The 18,059-nt window shown below is 34.7% G+C and overlaps 1 protein-coding gene across 3 annotated transcripts in view; it reads left to right on the top strand.

Moving 5' to 3' along the window:
• The first annotated feature begins 3,177 nt into the window (after positions 1-3,177).
• PIK3C2G (phosphatidylinositol-4-phosphate 3-kinase catalytic subunit type 2 gamma) overlaps positions 3,178-18,059 on the top strand; it is a 354,209-nt gene continuing 339,327 nt past the window's right edge. Inside the window, exon 1 of one of the 3 annotated variants that reach the window (XM_087855664.1) lies at positions 3,178-3,220. The gene's annotated coding sequence lies outside the window, so the exon portion shown is untranslated. Of the gene's footprint in view, positions 3,221-6,051; positions 6,136-6,755; positions 7,305-18,059 lie in introns of those variants that run through there. The other 2 variants (XM_045781381.2, XM_045781382.2) reach the window with 2 other exon arrangements.

The following is an 18,059-nucleotide window of genomic DNA, read 5'->3' on the forward strand; positions in this document are numbered from 1 at the left end:
ATCTCCCAGGAGTGTGTGCGTGGGGGGGGGGGGGATAGGAAAGAACAGATAGGACAACGTGTATACAATCCTTCTAAGGGCACAACTGGAAGAATCACACATCACTTCTTTTCACATTTCACTGAGGAGAACTAGTAACTTGCCCACATCTCATTGAAAGGGGAGCTGGGAAATGTGGCTTTTGAGTGGGTGACCATTACTATAAGGAGGGAAAAGGATGCAACTTGCAGCCTGCCACCAAATTTCCAGTGTACAACTTCATTCCACATATCTGCTCCCTCTACACATATGTACACACCCAATATTATAAAGTCTTATTAAAAAAAAACAGAAGAGTATAGTGTTGTAGGTAGAGTGGTAAGCATAGATAGCTGCCTTCTAAACAATGAAGAAAAGGAAAACACAACTGTCATTTTTCAAAGCAATAGTCAAATCCTATTGGATAAGAATTGCAAACATTCCCTTGTCTGGCAGTGAAATTATTAGAATAGATCCTGATTATATTTTCTGGGATTCTCTCATCCCTTGTCATTTGTGGTTCCTATTTTTTTACTATGGGATCTTTTTTTACTGTGGGATATTTATCCACTATTCTATTGCCATAGGGACTGGTTTTCTTGTGACCATCCTGATTTATATATATTGTCCTGGTTTAATATTGAATGAATGAATTCGTTGTTCTACATGTGTCCCTTTCACTCTCAAAAATATTGATGACCCTATAATTACCTCCTTACAAGAGAACAGGATGCTAGTTCATCAGAGACTGCACACATTTTGTGGGCTATATTCTGCAAAGCCACCTTGGGAAGCTTCTAGAGTTGCTTTAAAGGTCAAACACACATTGGCTTTTACAAATCAATACAGTCCCTAAAAAACTTAGTATGCTTTTGGTCTAGTTACTGACCATCAGATCCACAGGCAAATAACCATCACCAAAGATCTCATCTAGACAAGGTTTCTATGCTTGCAGACGACCTTTTTATATTTACTGGTTTCTTTGCTCAGCACGTTTCTGCTTCCCTTCAATTTAATGGTGTCTACTTTGAAACTATCTGAAAATATTAGTTTAGATAGGAAAGCTCACCCTTAATTCAACCTTTGAAACTAGAATGGACCCCAATTAACCGAGAAGTTTTAATGTGGGCACTGGAGGCCTATTTACTGTTAAAGAGGCTTCTTTATTTTTTTTTCTTTTTTTTTAATGTTTTTTTATTATATTATGTTAGTCACCATACAGTACATCCCTGGTTTCTGATGCAAAGTTCGATGATTCATTAGTTGCGTATAACACCCAGTGCACCATGCAATACGTGCCCTCCTTACTACCCATCACCGGTCTATCCCATTCCCCCACCCCCTCCCCTCTGAAGCCCTCTGTCTGTTTCCCAGAGTCCATAGTCTCTCATGCTTCACTCCCCCTTCAGATTACCCCCCCTTTCTTTATCCCTTTCTTTCCCTACCGATCATCCTAGTTCTTATGTTCCATAGATGAGAGAAATCATATGATAGTTGTCTTTCTCTGCTTGACTTATTTCACTTAGCATTATCTCCTCCAGTGCCGTCCATGTTGCAGCAAATTTTGAGAACTCATTCTTTCTGATAGCTGAGTAATAGTCCACTGTATATATGGACCACAGCTTCTTAATCCAGTCATCTGTTGAAGGGCATCTCGGTTCCTTCCACGATTTAGCTATTGTGGACAATGCTGCTATGAACATTGGGGTGCATATGGCCCTTCTCTTCACTATGTCTGTATTTTTGGGGTAAATACCCAGTATTGCAATGGCTGGGTCATAGAGTAGCTCAATTTTTAACTTTTTAAGGGCCCTCCACACTGTTTTCCAGAGTGGCTGCACCAACCTGCATTCTCACCAACAATGTAGGAGGGATCCCCTTTCTCCACATCCTCTCCAGCAATTGCTGAAAGAGACTTCTTTAAAATCACCTCTTATAACCAGCCCAAGTACATCTTGTCATAGAACTTTGCACAACAAGAAACAGCTGACATGCCTAAACAATCTGTTTTTTCAATGTTCTGAGTTCTTCCAAACAGTTCATGGAGGTTACATGTTCTTTCAGCAAGTAGACTACCTTTTTTAAGGATGACAAGTGACAGTTTTACCAAATGTTTATAATGGTGTCATTAGGATCGCTTGTTTCCAGACTGCAGTATCTGCACCAAAGCCTCATTTTTTTTAGTACAGTAGAGTTCCACTTCTAGTAACCAAGTTATATTTTATTTAAGATTAAGATGCCATTAAAAGACTAAAATCCAGCATTTTAAATAAGATAGATGTATGTCTCATAAAATTATTCAGAGCAATCTACCATTCTCAACATGTAACTTCTATTTCTGGATTCAGGGAAGTGGTTCAATTTTTGCCTTCACACAGTGATCAGTAAGAGGGAAAGGTGCCAGAATATTGCATGCTGTATCATTTTAAGGACAAAAACCAGAAGTATCAAATCTAACATCTGTTTAAATTCCATTATCTAGAACTTAGACACATGGTCATACCTTTCAGTAAGGCAGGCTGAGAAAGGCAGTCTTTAATTGAACAGATATGTGACCTGTCGAAACCATATTATGGAAAGAGATGAAGACATGGGGCAACAACTCATAGTCTGACATGGTACTGTGTTATTCAGAAACAAATCTAAGTACTTAAAGCAGGGGGGAAGGCATAACCAGAGAATACAGGACTTTCAAAAAATGATGAAAGGAAGAGCCAAACCTGTGGGCTCTAAACTGGAAAAGAATACTCCAGAACAAACACATCCAGGAATTGAGGCCACCACTGGAACTACTGCGTACAAACATTCCACTTTAAAAGCAACCCCATACACAGAAAACTGGGAATTAGCTGTCACCACTACTTTTGCCACAGCTGCCTCCCAACGCCCAGGGAAGAGAGGAATGAATGGTGGAGGATTGCTTTAGAAATCATGATCTTGCTTGGAAGTAGAAAAGAAAATCCAAAGCAACACAAATATTCCTTGCTTTCACCTTTTAAAATATGTTCGAATACACCTTATTGGTGGAACCTAATTCTCATCCTGACTCTTGGCGGCAAGGTCCGTGGGAAGTGTCACTTTAAGATTTCAGAATCTGCAGGCAGATGTGTACAGAAGGAAAAAGGTTGGAATGGTGTTTAATGAACCAATCCACAGCATTCTCCAGTGCTAGTAATGAACAATGGGCACCCCAGGAGAGCAGGTAATATTAAAACACTGTTTTATTTCAACTGAATACTCTTTAATGAACCTTTCATTTCTGTTTATTCTTTAGTAATTGAATAATCCTTTACAATAAAATGATAGGATTAATTTCACAAACAATGTCAAAACATAGTTTGTATAAGGTTTGGAAATATGAATATCAATTTCTTGCTCCTTTATACTAGACTTTAAACAAATACTATTTTTTCTGAAAGTTCTATCTTTATAAAGACTTCATACTCTATTGATACATTTTCTTCCTTACCCCCAGGCTAAAGTGAATGAAAGAACAAGCAATTTACTTTTCATATAGCAGCAATGCAACTAGCACTTAATTTCAAAATGACTTGATCAGGACATTTCCTTTCTTTGTCGGTTTCTTAATATTTGAAGTGGGAATATACAAATAACTATATCATATCTGCAACTGCCTTCACTTGTTTGTCAACGAGATACTAACTGTGTTCAAATCACATTACTAGGCAGGGCTGGGGGAAGGAAATGTAAGCTCCATGATAGCAGGGACTTTGTCAGTTTATCAGACTACACCCAGAACCAAGCAGGTGCTAAGCACTTAGTAGATACCCTATCAGAATTCTTGACTTAGTAAGGGAGGTCCTATTTTCAAAAGGATTCATGTACATAATGTTAAGAGGAATGAGGGGTAGGGAAATTGCTGAGCATATATGAAACATGCATCTTGCCAGTCTCAAGGTGTGAACTATAATGCTCTGTATCAAAATTTCAAGATTACGCTTAAATTCTATCTTATTGTTAAAGCCTGGGTTGAAGAATCTTTCCCAGGTTTGAGGCAAGACTGCAGGCTGACTAGCAAGGACACTTACAGAACCTATCTTGGAATGTGTTTTCTAAAAATAACAGCATTTAAAAAAATAAAAAAATTAAAATTAAGGCATTTTGAACAAATAAATTATATTTCCTAAAAGTGGGGGGGGGAATAAACATATGTAGAAAAAAAAGTTTGTATACTTAATGCCATGAGCAGGAAAGTTTTAGGAGTCTATCCACCAAGACACTTAAAACTCCTGTTTTCAACACTTTTTAACTTTGCATTTTATAATAAAAATATAGATAAGATAACCTAAAGTAATATTAACACAACACACAGGAAATGGAAGAAACTGATACTCTAAAGATTGCTCTTTTCCCAAAAGACTTGCGATTTCAGCATTGACAGCTGATCATTTTGTTTAAATGCTTCTCCTGAAAAATGAGAATACTACTTGGTAAGAGACAAAGTTTTGCCTGTTTAAGTAGTAGGCATAGAACAAAAACATGAGAAAGTGAATGACAAATAGCACAATTGTCCATCTGATTTTATTTTTAATTAAAAGTTCTTCTGAAATAGGTAAGCATACATATTAAGTAAGGAAATAGATGGTATTGAAGAGCATATTTTCAAAGAAAACAAAGTACAAGGTACATTTTGGTACCCGCTCTTGTTAACAAATAATGACTACCAAACCGTGCTAACCTTAATCTTTCAGTTCCTCTAAGATTAGATTGTTCCTTTCCAAAACAGTTCAGCTCTCTCAGCTTCTCCTCAAATGTACATGAGTCTACCATAACATAGGATAAGAGATTTGTAGGTCCAAAAATGCCCAATTTTTCAAGGGAGTATTTTCTTAAAAATTAGTGGCCCATTGTAGGAATTAATGTAAAGAGAGTTTAGCATAAATGTATTAAGGAAAGATCATTACATGTAAAGCTATTTTTAAACCCCTCTACCTCTCCAGAGTCTCAAAGTTAGAACTGCAAACTAGGTTATGATTAAAATATAAAGGTGCAACCATTTTCACCTTCCATTTCCAGGCGAAGCTTCCACTTTGTCTTAATGCCTCACACCTGTGTTGCTCTGTAAGGAAAAGAGTATGAGGGGAGGACGTTCATTTTGAACCTTTGATATTATAAATATCTTTTCATAAGCAGCACTGAGAGTGAATTAAATTTACAATTTTCTGTTCTCCATCCTTCTATCTAAGAAATCCAGTCTTAAAAAAAAAACTAATAAAATATTAAAAGAAAGGAAAAAAAACAAGAAAAAAGTGAGGGTCCTATGATTTTATTTTGGTAACAAAAAAGTGACCCAACATATTTTTGGTTGCTAAAACTTTCTCCAGTAAAGCAAGCATGCTTCTGGCTGAACCTAGTTCCTGGATCCAATTAGATAATTTTAGGGGTTGCCACAAAATTTCCACTCATTGCTCATTTTCAACAGCGGTATACCAAAACGAGAACAACAAACTACCCACATCTATTTTCTTGTTAGCCTTCTAAATATTCCTTTTTATTTCTGTTTCTTTGAAATATGATTAGATAATAAGAAATATTTTAAAAATTGAAATTTACTATGGTCCTGAGGTTGAGAAAACAAAATTGACATTTCCCTAAACTTGAAAAAAACCGAACATATTAACTAAAGAAAATAACTTGATAGTCAAACTCACAGAATGGCTAGAGTAGCATTTTCAAGGGTTCACTTCTGCTTCTGCGAATTGAAACCACTTGCCCCCAACCACTTCTGCATTCAAATGAATAGTAATATGAGCAAAAACACGGAGGAGAAATATGCTCACCTTACCCACTTTTTTCAAAAGTATTTTTTTGTTTGCATGTTGCTATTTGGCACAAATTCTGTTTAGCACAGAGAAGCTAATTCATTGTTAAGTTTTGTGCTTAAATCCATTATGTAAACTCCTTTTTTCCATATAGCCCTCCAGGGTTTGATGAAAAATAGATTCCTAAACAAGCCAAACCTGCCAAACAGGAATAAAAGCTTTCAGAGGAAGCATAATGTTCCCTTGAAATAGAAGTGTTTTAGCTTGTAGGAGCGTATTTCACTCTTGAAAAGAAATGAGATCATGTTTCATTTCAGGAAGATGTATGCTTCAGGTAAGACATTGAAACAAGTAAACTTCCTGTACTTAACCAAATACATAGAAGAGTATTTGAACTCAAATGTACTGCTGAGGCAAACTAGCTCCTTAATTATATTGTAAAACTTAAATGTAGAGAAGTTTAAAATCGGAGTAAGTTTGTAAATATTCTCCAGATGAACTGATTATGCCTTTATTATCCCTTTTCTCCCTCTCTCCTGCTTTCCTTCCCTTTCTTCGGCTGACCCTATAATATCATATCCTTTATGTCATCTCCTAACTGCTCACTTTTATGTCTGTCAGAGTCTTGTGCCAATTTTCGTCATGTCTGCTGGTAGATTGTTTCTTTGTGCACATTTTCTTCAGTATCTTGAAGCTGATGCCTGTAGTCTATAGACTGCACGCTGATGATGACTCCAAAAGGATTTTCTTATTAAAGGAAGGGTGGATATTCTTAACATATGGGCTGCAAACTGACCGGAGTCCCTGCTGGAGAAAAGCAGCTGTTTTCTTTCTGTTCTGTAACACTCCAGGCTGGGCTCCTGCCCTGCCCTGTCTGCCTGCCACTGTACTGGCAGCTCACTGAAGGCCAAGGGGAACGCATATGTGTCCCAGTCACCCCCTCACTTTCATACCTGGAAAACAAATAGATTTCTGGTATTTAGGATTAAAGACAGAAATGATATGCCCTACTTTAAAACAGCAATTTTAGTATGTAACTTGTGTATAGTGTCAAACTTTTTAAATACATTATCTAATGCCATAGCGTATATCAGGTAACAGCAGAGAGGTTAAAGAACACATGTCACTTACGTTACGAATAACGTCACCTAGGTCATTAGTAATGTCATCAAAAGCTCAGATTTGAATCAAGGGTTTCTTGTTCCAACTCAAGGGCTCTTTCCATGACATGCAACTCCTGTTCCATACTTGTCTACTTGCCATGTGGGCCAGGCAGAAAGAAAGTCTGTGAGCTGAGCATAAGGAAATAGTACCAGGACGGAGCTGGCAAACAAGATGGTGGCAGCCAGCTTCTATGCAAAAGGATCACGTTAAGCCGATGAGTTAACTCATTCATTGAATGAACAAGCTCATTTGCTGCCCGCGTCAGCCTCCAGGCCGTGATTTCACTTATTTTTCTTCTCTGAGCTGGGATCATTTTCGTCGTGAGGAAGCCCTCTTCAAGTAAGCAAACAGAACAATATAATTCTCTTGGAGCTTAGAAAGAAAAAGTGATACAGTAGTCATTTCCTATCTAGAAATATATTGCATTGGATGTCTACCTAAATTACTAGTTTCTTTTCCAAATTTATGATCCGGTGAAACGATATACAGATAATCATAGCAAAAAATGAATCCTTATAATTATTTAGGCATAAATCTATTTCTTATCAGCTCTTAGCAATAGTCCTTTAATGATACAATTTGTCCACTTTTTATTATTAGTTATTTGTTTTTCTGTTGGATGGAATATTTTCAAGAATTATTTTCTGGTACAAGAATAAGGATGATGTGTATCTTTGAACATCTAATTTATACAAACATGTTTCTTTTCTTGACAACTTTATTTTTGTATTTCTTTTTTTATTGTGATTTTTTTCATCTTGAGTTATTTAGAAATGTTTTGAAGTTGAATATTTATGAGTTATTTGTAAATTTTCTTTTTATTGATATTTAACTATATACTGGGGTCAGAAAGAATAGTCTGTGTAATACTGACTTTGAATTATGTTAAAAGTCACAGACTATATGGTCAATTTCCGTAAGCAATGCTTGTCCTCGAAAATGATGTGTAATTTCCTTTAATTGAATGCAATAGTCTACATATGTCCATTACATCAAGCTTGTTATTTTTTTCAACTCTTCTACATGCCTAATGATATTTTATCTAATTGACCTATAAATCTTGTGAGATTACTATACAATCCTTTCATTATGAAAGTGGACTTGTAAGTTTCTCTTATAGCACTATAATGTGTAATGGCATGAATTCTGAAGGAATTGCTTTTAGTACATACATATCTCAGATACCTACAAAGTGAATTGAATCTTTTAGTTCTACAAAGTGATTCTTTTCTCCTCCAGACATGTTTTTTGCAGGTAGGTCTGTTTGGGCTGTTTTTAACATAACGACGCCAGTTTTCTGTTGTTGCTACTGTTTGCCTGAGATAAGCTTTCCTGTCCTTTTCATTTTAAGTAATCCTTATTCTTGCATATCTAGTATGTCTCCGTACACCTGATGGGTTTTTTTCTTTTTTAATACAATGTCACAATCTAGAGATTTTACAAAATATATTCAGACCATTTACATTTATGTGCTTCCGATACACTTTTTCATTTCTACCATTTATATTTGTCCAATTTTCCATATTTTCCTGACACCACTGGACCTTCTTCCAAATTGATCAAGGGTGGTTGTTGTTACTGCTTTCATTTCCTTCTCTCTTTCTGCTGTAGAAAGATACACCCTCTGTTATCTTAGTGGTTACATCTAAAAATTTAGCATGCATTCCTGAAACATCTAAAGTTATCTATATCTGTACTTCTTCCTAGACAATACAAAGAACTTTTAAAATTTGGATCACCCAACCCCAACGTACATAGCCTTGTGGTCTAGTATTTAATTATATCTAATTTATTTTGATCTCCAAATTAACAATTATTATTGTTTATACAGCCAATGTTAGTTTAGAATTATCCACATATTTACTACAATTTTATTCACCATTCTTTATGAGAACATGTTTTCATCTTGTTCTACTTCTTGAAAGACAGTTTTGCTGAATATTGATTGACTTATGTTCCTCATTTGATTTTTTTCACCATCATTGTTGGCTCCCTCTTTTGTTGTGATATTTTTGCTTAGGTTGCATTCTGATTACTTTCTTAAAATTATGCACTTTGAATAGTAGTGATTTTTTTCTGAGGCAGCACCCTCTTGAAAGACTGTATAAGAAGGAAACCAGGAAAATTAGCTATGCGAGCACACAGCCTGGATTCAGATCTGTTTTTCAGAACATTTTCTCATCAACACTCTACCTTTTACATCAAAAACTAATGACGTACTGTACGGTAACTAACATAATATAAAAAAACAAAACAAACACTCAACCTTTTGGGTAAACATTCTCCAATCCAGAAAGACATCTACCTGGCTCACAGTGAAGGCCAGAATGAATGGTCAGATGAGCCATGACAAGGTATTTGTCTTCAGCTAATTGAAACCAGTGTCACCACTTTTGTTCTCCTCTCCCTTTGGAGACTAATATCCTGTTTCTAAAAGCATTCATGGTATGTCTGCATGCTTGCTTACTCAGCAACGCTGTTCTTCAGTTATTTGGAGAATTCTCTTTCTTAGAGTCTTCATGATGATGTTCTCCTCCCACAGTATTGAAAAAATTCTATAACATCAGATTGGTTATTTATTGATTGTGTGTGTGTGTGTGTGTGTACTTGTGCATGTCCATATGTTTGCATATACACATGCATGGCTATGTATTCAAACTTTAAGAAGAAAATGTTTATCCAGAGAAATTAGTGATATATGTATTTTCTTTTTAACTGTACTCTGATCAGTTATGCTCTGCTTGAATCCCCTCAGATGTGCCCTATTTTCTAGCTCCCGATGAGCTTTCAATTTATCCAATTCTAAGGAACTAAAAATAATTCCACACACCCATACCTAGATTCAGATTACCTGAATACATTACTACACACACATATGTGCATGCACAAATGTACACACACACACTCAAACACACACATCCTCAGAAAAAAAAAACTGCTGTCAGAAGGTTTTTAATCTTTTTTTCAAACTTACAGTGACTTTATACAAGAACACTGTATGTTCTTTGATGTAATTCACCATTATTAGCCACCCCCTACTACTACTACTTTATAGCTCATTATTTTCACTTGGTTGGAGTTTCAGAATTGAAGAAGGGAAAAAAAACCTTTTTGTAACATGCATATAACATTCAAAATTACTTTCTTAGATCATTCTCAGGTTTTTCAGCACCATAAAAGGAAGACCATGGTCTTATCTCTATTCAAGGTCACATCTCCAGTGACTGGCATTGAACAGGTGTTCAATATACTTTCATTTAATATAGGAAGACATAAACACTGATTGCCTCAAAGAGCAGAACTCACACAACACATAATTTTTTTCCGATCTTTGAGACAGAACAAGATAGAAGCCTTCTCTACGCCTTTCCAACAACTTACCTTAATTTTCCTTTTTACTAAGGGTTCACAAATCTGACCTTTTTGGTGGTAAAGCAATCCACTTTAGTGAATTGTCATTTCATTATTTGTGTTAATTTTCATGAATTCATGTCAATTTCCAATTACTTTGCCAACCACATATCTTTGTTATTTCAAATTATTTTTAAGCCTTTACTTTAGAGTTACCAAATGGTTTTCTATGCTAAATATAACAGATGAAAAATACATATACTATTCCTTAAAATCAAAAAACCATGAGTAGTGTTCAAAATAAAAAAACAAGACTAAAAATCTTCCTGATATGTATTTTAAAAGTACAGTACTTGGTTTGCTAATCCTTATACAATATAATACCATGTAATTATTTCTGTTACTTCATGCTTTAAGTTTATGTTACTACCAATCAATAATTTCTTACAGTACTAGTTGTCCAAAAGATGATATCAAAATCACTGACATCAAGAGTGGTTTGTTGAGCTGATCTCTTAAAATATAATAATCCTCTTTTTTCTAATTGTTAAGGGTTGATTCCAACTCTTCCATTTTCTAGCTATATAAGTTCCTAAAGATGCTTATTTCTTCTAAAATGAAGAAATTGATAATGCCTATTCAAAGGACCACGATGAGGCTTAAGTTTTGTATTACGATTAAAGAAGTTAGAAAGCACTTAGAATAATGTTTTGCACATTCTAAATTATCACTCGAAGATGTTTGGAATGGTTGTAATTATTAAATTATATTTTTTCTTCCTAAGCAGCATTTTCCAGAATATATTCTGACAGACAATTTTCCAGAAAATATTAATGAGTGTGGCTAGAAGGGGTATGGCCATGTCTGGGTTTTCATTCTCCTGTTAACAGAACATACAGTTAGGCTCATGGTCCAGTCTTGGCTAATCCTAGTACTTCACTCTCTGCCTACCACTGACCCCTGTGATTTACCCAAAAGATGTGCGTATGATCTAAGCCAGCTCAATCAGATTCCTGCTCTAAATTTTCAAACTGATGTAATTTACTATGCAGGAAAAACATGTTTCCCAAAGGTCTCTACCCATATTTCCCATCCTGGAGAAAAAGTCCATTTTGCTGTAGAAAATGCAGAAGCCAATGTATTTAGAGAAAAAGAACTTCGAGAGAGAGAAAGAGAGGCTTTGTTGTGACAGTGTTCATGTTCCTAGTTCACATCATATTCTCTATTGCATTTTCTGCCACTTGTGACCAAGACACCTGACCAAAACAAAAGTGCTCTCAAAAAAGTATCTTGAGTAAACCAGTTGTAAAATACTGCAAACTATAGCCCTGTCCTGACATTTTATGAGGTTTAGTAACATTTCTATGTATTTCTACATTAAAACAAACAAACAAACAAACAAACAAACAAAAACATGCTTACCTTGTGTAAGTCAGCATTTCTTAAAACATATTTGGGTATATTTTCCTGACAACTTCTCTTAACAAATGACAAACTTGTGTTTCATAGCACAATCTAGTGTTTCACAGTGGTTTGAGAACCACTGATAAAGGATTCTCATGATTCCATTTTTTAGGTCTCTATTCCCTATAAAACTTACTTTATGATTGTAATCCATATTTAATGGTGTTGTTTTTTTATCCAGGTGATTAAGTGTGTCTGCCCAGTTACATCTATTAAGCAACCCAGTATTTCTTTCATGTCTAACTTAAACTAAAAATTTATATATGCTAAGGTTGATTCATGCATTTTCTTTTTAGTTTCTTTGATGCATACATCTGTAACTGCTTAGTGCATTGTTTAACTTATTGTGTCTTTAAAATGTGTATTATTTTTCATATGCAAGTCCCTACTAATATTTTTCCATCCTTTTCTTTACCAAAAGTGCCTTAGAATCAGCTTATCACTTTCCCAAATAACGGTATTGAATTAAATGATAGATTCTTCCAAAGTTTATATTTTTTTAATTTTACATCTTCTCATATTGAAATATTGTGTCTCCACATTTTTAAGGATTTAACACATTCTCCATACATTAGTATATCATTACAAATAATAATAATAATCTCCCTTCTAATGGTTATAGCTTCATTTATCTTATTGCATTGGCTATATTTCTAAAATAATTTGACAGAAGAAATAATTTTCTTATTCTTGATTTGAAGGAGAAATTTCATAGTGTTTCTTCATTAAATAAAATTTGATTGTTAGTGTGTGCAAATTATTTTTTATCTGTTTAATTGTTTTAAACAATTTTAAAAAATCATAAATAGATGAAAATATCAAATCCAAATTTATTTTTCTGTTATGATTTATTGATGAACTACTTGTTAAAAGATTCAATCTTGGGCAGATTAAAAAAGAAAAATTATAAAATGTTAGTGTAAAATTTTCATCAATAAACAGTTGGTTATAAAATCCCAGAACTGTCCATTAATTCACTTTTTAAAAAGTACACACAGACACACACACACACTCTCTTATTTGATACACAAATGCCTATATCTATTATAACTTCTTTAGAAATTGCAGTAAAATGCTCTTGGCGCTTTTTGTCCTCTATTGTTTTCTGATACTAGACACCAATATTTACTATCTTGTTTAATTTTGTGTGCTTGTGTGTCTGTGTGTCTGTGTGCATATGTATGTGTATGTTTGAGTAACATATTTGGCAACACTTTTAACTTTGCTTTGATGCTTTTTATGTTTCTGTTGCAAAAATTACATAATTGAGAATATATTTTTGAATGATTTTTAATCTGATTAGCTGCTTGTATTTACTGTTATTAGAGATGCAATTGATCCTACCTGAGTCATTCTGTTTTCTGTTCTTAATTCATATTTTTAATTTCCTATTTCCTCGATGATTATAATGTAAATGTCATCAAATTTTGATTCTTCTAGCATTCTGGAAACTATACATGCCATTTGTCTTCAACCAGTAAGACTCTGTAATACATAACAATTATATATATGTGTGTGTATATATATATATATATATATGCAAAAAATATAGGTGAATTTATTTTTTCTTTTTTAAAATATTTTTTTAGATTTTATTTATTTATTTATTTATTTATTTATTTATTTATTTATAGCACAAGTGGGGGAGGCAGGGGCAGTGGGAGAATGACAGAGAATCTGAAGCAGACACCACACTGAGCACTGAACCTGACATAGGACTTGATCTCATGACCCTGAGATAATGACCTCAGTGGAAACCAAGAGTCAGTTGCTCAACCAACTGAGCCACCCTGGTGCCCTGAACTTATTTTTTCTTAATCATCAATAAAATGAAAACAGCATATTTAATCCCCTTTCTTCCTGTAAAACAGAAAATTTAGCGTGTCTTTCAGTTTTTAGTTGAAAGTCTATAATTTTTCATCTAGTTTATTAATACCAAATAATTTTTGAAGTTATCATATTTAAAATTGTTTGCAATAATTATTAAGTCTAAGTCAACGTTAACCAATTTTTTAAAACTTATTCTTAGTTCCCTATTCTTGAATTCCTATTTTGATTAAAACTTGTCAACCAATGCACCTTTTCCATTAGAAGGGTACAAAGATTTCTAAGCACATACTTACATGCAAATATGTTTTAGCTGGTCTCACAAAATGGAAAACTGAACACTCAAAACTATATAACTAAGTAGCTAGTGTTCCCTTGTCTTAAAGGTGAAGTCTATATAAAAGCTAACTTTTTCTTTCCTTTTTCCTCCCTTTTCCCACCTCACCTCTTCCTCCCTATTCTTTTCAAAGGTAAATATTTTTGAAATTTAAGAAGTTTACATATTTTTCTTATTTTTTTCCTAGTTGTGTGTATGCGTCATATACGTATGCAGATTTGATATGCATATTCAGAGCTTTACTCAGCCCAGTTTGATTTACTTTTACAATCTTTAATGTTATCTTTCTATTTGTTTCATTTTATTTTTAGAATTTCAGTGTGATGTTAGATGTGCTTTCTCTGTTGTAATTGCAATAGCATCTCTCACTCATTTCTATCACTAGCTCCTTTTCCTTTGTATTCATAGTGTTTCTCAGTGTTTATCTCAAAATTTCATTTTCTGCTGTGCCAATTCTGCTTTTATTTATTTATTTTTAAATATTTTATTTATTTATTTGACAGAGAGAGAAAGAGAGAGAACACGAGGCGGGGGGAGAGCAGAGGGAAAGGGAGATGCAGATGCAGGGTTCTATTCCAGGACCCTAAGATCATGACCTGAGCCAAAGGCAGACGCTAAAGACTAAGCCACCCAGGCACCCCCCCCAATTCTGCTTTTATTTTATTTTATTTTTTAAAGATTTTATTTATTTATTTGACAGAGAGAGAGAGACAGCCAGTGAGAGAGGGAACACAAGCAGGGGGAGTGGGAGAGGAAGAAGCAGGCTCCCAGCGGAGGAGCCTGATGTGGGGCTCGATCCCATAACGCCAGGATCACGCCCTGAGCCGAAGGCAGACGCTTAACAACTGAGCCACTCAGGCGCCACCCCCCCCCAATTCTGCTTTTAACAAATATTTTAAATGTGTGACAACTTTTAGTTTCTTTACATTTCAATAGCTCATTAAGCTCCATTTTTATTAACATCTCCCTTTTATCCAATCTCTTCTATATTTTTATCCTGTATTTTGTTGCTATATTATTTTGTACTTAATTTTTGTCATATTTAATCAAACACATGGTTCCTTAATTTTATAAAAAAACATATAGCTTAATGCACTTGCGTGGCTCAGTCAGTTAAGCGTCTGACTTTGGTTCAGGTGATGATCTCAGGGTCCTGGGATGAGCCCCACATAGGGCTCCCCACTCAGGGGGAAGTCTGTTTGTCCCCCTCTCTCCCCTTCAGCTCCTCCCGCTGCTTGTGCTCTCTCTTGTCTCTCTCTCACAATAAATACAATCATTTAAAAAATATATATAGCTTAAGTTTTTATACAATTTACTTAGGAATACTATAGCATATATTTTTCAAAAGTAATTTTTCCTTTCGTGTCTTGTTAGTCATTTTACTTCTTACGAAATATTTTCACATCTCCCGTGTTGATTTTTTTTTTCTCAATTACTCATCCTTTAGGAATGAAGGTTTTCTCCACTGATGACTCATAAATAATGTCTGTAACTTCTCCTAGTTCCTTTCATTTTTTTTACCTGGTTGCTGTTAGAACACGTTTCTTAGGTTTTCAGCTAGAGGAACGGTAAATGCGAACAGACTTAAGTTTAATTACTGGTCACTAACAGTCAATTTAGCTAAATTCTGAACTTCATCTCTCTTGCTTTTGTTGTCTGGTTGATCACTTTGAGAAGGTAAAGATATTTCTATATAATTCTAATCTATATATAGTCCTTTTGCCAAAAATAGTCTCCTTTTGCACTTTCTCATGGCATTTTCTCATCTCCCATTCCCAGATGTAGTAAACCAAATGCTTAGCCACAGAAGACTCCAGATATTTTCATTAATGCAAAATTTAATCTTAGAAAGCATGTAAAAAGAGGGTTGTTAAAGCAGCTCTGGCTACAGATATCCTTTTTTGGGTTCGGAGGAAAGCTGATCAGACCCTAGATCCAAGCTAGGCAATAGTAGGGAAATGAGTCATCTCCTTACCATTTTTCAGGCTGGTAGATTTATTCACCTTCAGATAACAAAGCAAGTGTCAGCCATTTTTTCCCCCTTCTATTTCAGTTTGATCTACTTTGACTCACATATGGTGAAAATTGGGGCGATCAAACGAATGGTTGTCAGTCTTTTTTGCTGGTAATGTCATACTATGAATAGATACTGTTTGGTTTTTAATTTTTTTTTAAACATAGGATTAATTTTTTAAATCACATACTACCAGCCAGATGCCATTCTAAAGAAAATAACTGAACTGATCCTGAAAACTCCAATCTCTTTTATTATTATCATTATTCTAAGATTAGGGAACTGACTCATTTACTAAACTCACAGTCTGTGAATCAATTTTTATTTTGGTAATTTGTGCTTTCCAGAATGTTTTAAAATTTTCTGATTCTGCCTTACTGTTTATTTTTTTCATTTAACCTTTACATACTGTTAAATAACAAATACTCAACCAAGTAAATTTTAAAGGTTTAATTGGCTTTATCAAACAATTCATAAATCAGTCAGGATCCCATCTAGCAAATAGAGGGGCACTCTGAGGAGTTGTACATAATGGAAGGTTTTTATAAAAGGAGGATGAGGCAAGAAAGTTATTAGCAAAGAAAAAGGATTGTTTCAAGTAAGGCTGCTTCCCTTGGGGAGAGGGCTAGGGGTCTTATGCAGATTACCTAATCTTCCTTTTGGGGTTGAGGGGAATGGAGAGGGCTCTAAGCAGACTCATTGGTGATGATGGAAAAAAGTCTTTACTGACCAGTTAAGACTGCATTTCTGGAGGAGAGTGAAACTGCAATTATATTAAGTATTAAGCCTGGTTTGGAAACTAGATTTAAGTGACATCATTTTGGGCCTGTGGTTTTCTTTTAAACAATACTATTTCACTCAACTCTTATACTATGTTAATTTTTATGTGCATTCTTACTGTTGTAGCTCCTATGCAGTGAATAATATTATGTATGCCTTTCAGATGTATATTTTAAATAGAACACACATATTTTAAAGGAACTCCTTGTGGTGTATGAGCTGGTACAATAAACATGCCCGTAGAAGCATTAAAATTACCACTGTATTTATATTATTATGGTTTTTCCTACACTTTTTTTTTTTTTGAGAGAGAGAGAAAGCGTGTGTGTGTGTGTGTGTGAGGAGGGGTAGAGGAAGAGGGAGAGAGAGAATCTTAAGATCTTAAGCAGGCTCCACACCCAGCACAGAGCCCCACACGGGGCTCAATCTCAGGACCCTGAGATCATGACCTGAGCGAAAATCAAGTCAGACACTTAACTGACTGAGCCACCCAGGTGCCGCTCCTACACTTGGCTTTTTACAAATTTGTAAGATCTCTCTCTAAATCATATTGAAATAAAAATTATCATAGCAATAACTCTTTCAAAGATTCAGTTGAAATTTAGATTTCTTGAGAATTCATATTATGTGCTAAAGATTATGTTAATACTAATATCATTAAGTAGGTATCTCTTCATACCTGCAATATTTTGAACATTTAATTCACCTGTAAGTCTGAATGTATTTGGTGAAAACATGGATATGTTTCTAGATACTAGAACAGTAACGAATACCATGTGGCATGCGTGCCTCTGCTCCCTCTTCTGCATCCGGGCAGATGGTGGTAATGGGGCATTATCGCTCCCTGACCTTTGCTCAGCCACACAATTCTTCTCCAACTGTGTCCTGGAAAGCTACTACCATGTAATGAGATTTCATTTGTGAGATAAAATTATTTACCATTTTAGTTTCAGATCCGTATTAGAGTTCCCCCAAAGAAAAAAATGTTATTGACCTGCTTCTGCTACTTAGATCAAATATTTACAGAAAGGGTAACCTTTTGCATGTATGGAAAATTTTGCTAAGCTATGTTAGTATTTAGCAATGAAACTTGAAGTAGATGGAAATAAATATGACAATCAATCAATATTTTTATATTTATTTAAAAATGCCCAGATTCATGTTTTTAAAAAGGTAAAATAGATAAAAATTTATATATTGGAGGATATGGTAGAAGATCAATTTGCTGTAGTTTCACGGAATTATGTTTAGCCCCTGGAATTGCCCTAATGATTATTGTTTCCCACGAAAATATTTAAGGGCTAAGTTCCTGGGTCAGGTA

The sequence above is a fragment of the Ursus americanus genome, chromosome 25 (genome assembly GCF_024610735.1).
Source record: "Ursus americanus isolate L20-20 chromosome 25, mUrsAme1.1.p, whole genome shotgun sequence".
NCBI classification, from domain to species: Eukaryota; Metazoa; Chordata; class Mammalia; order Carnivora; family Ursidae; genus Ursus; species Ursus americanus.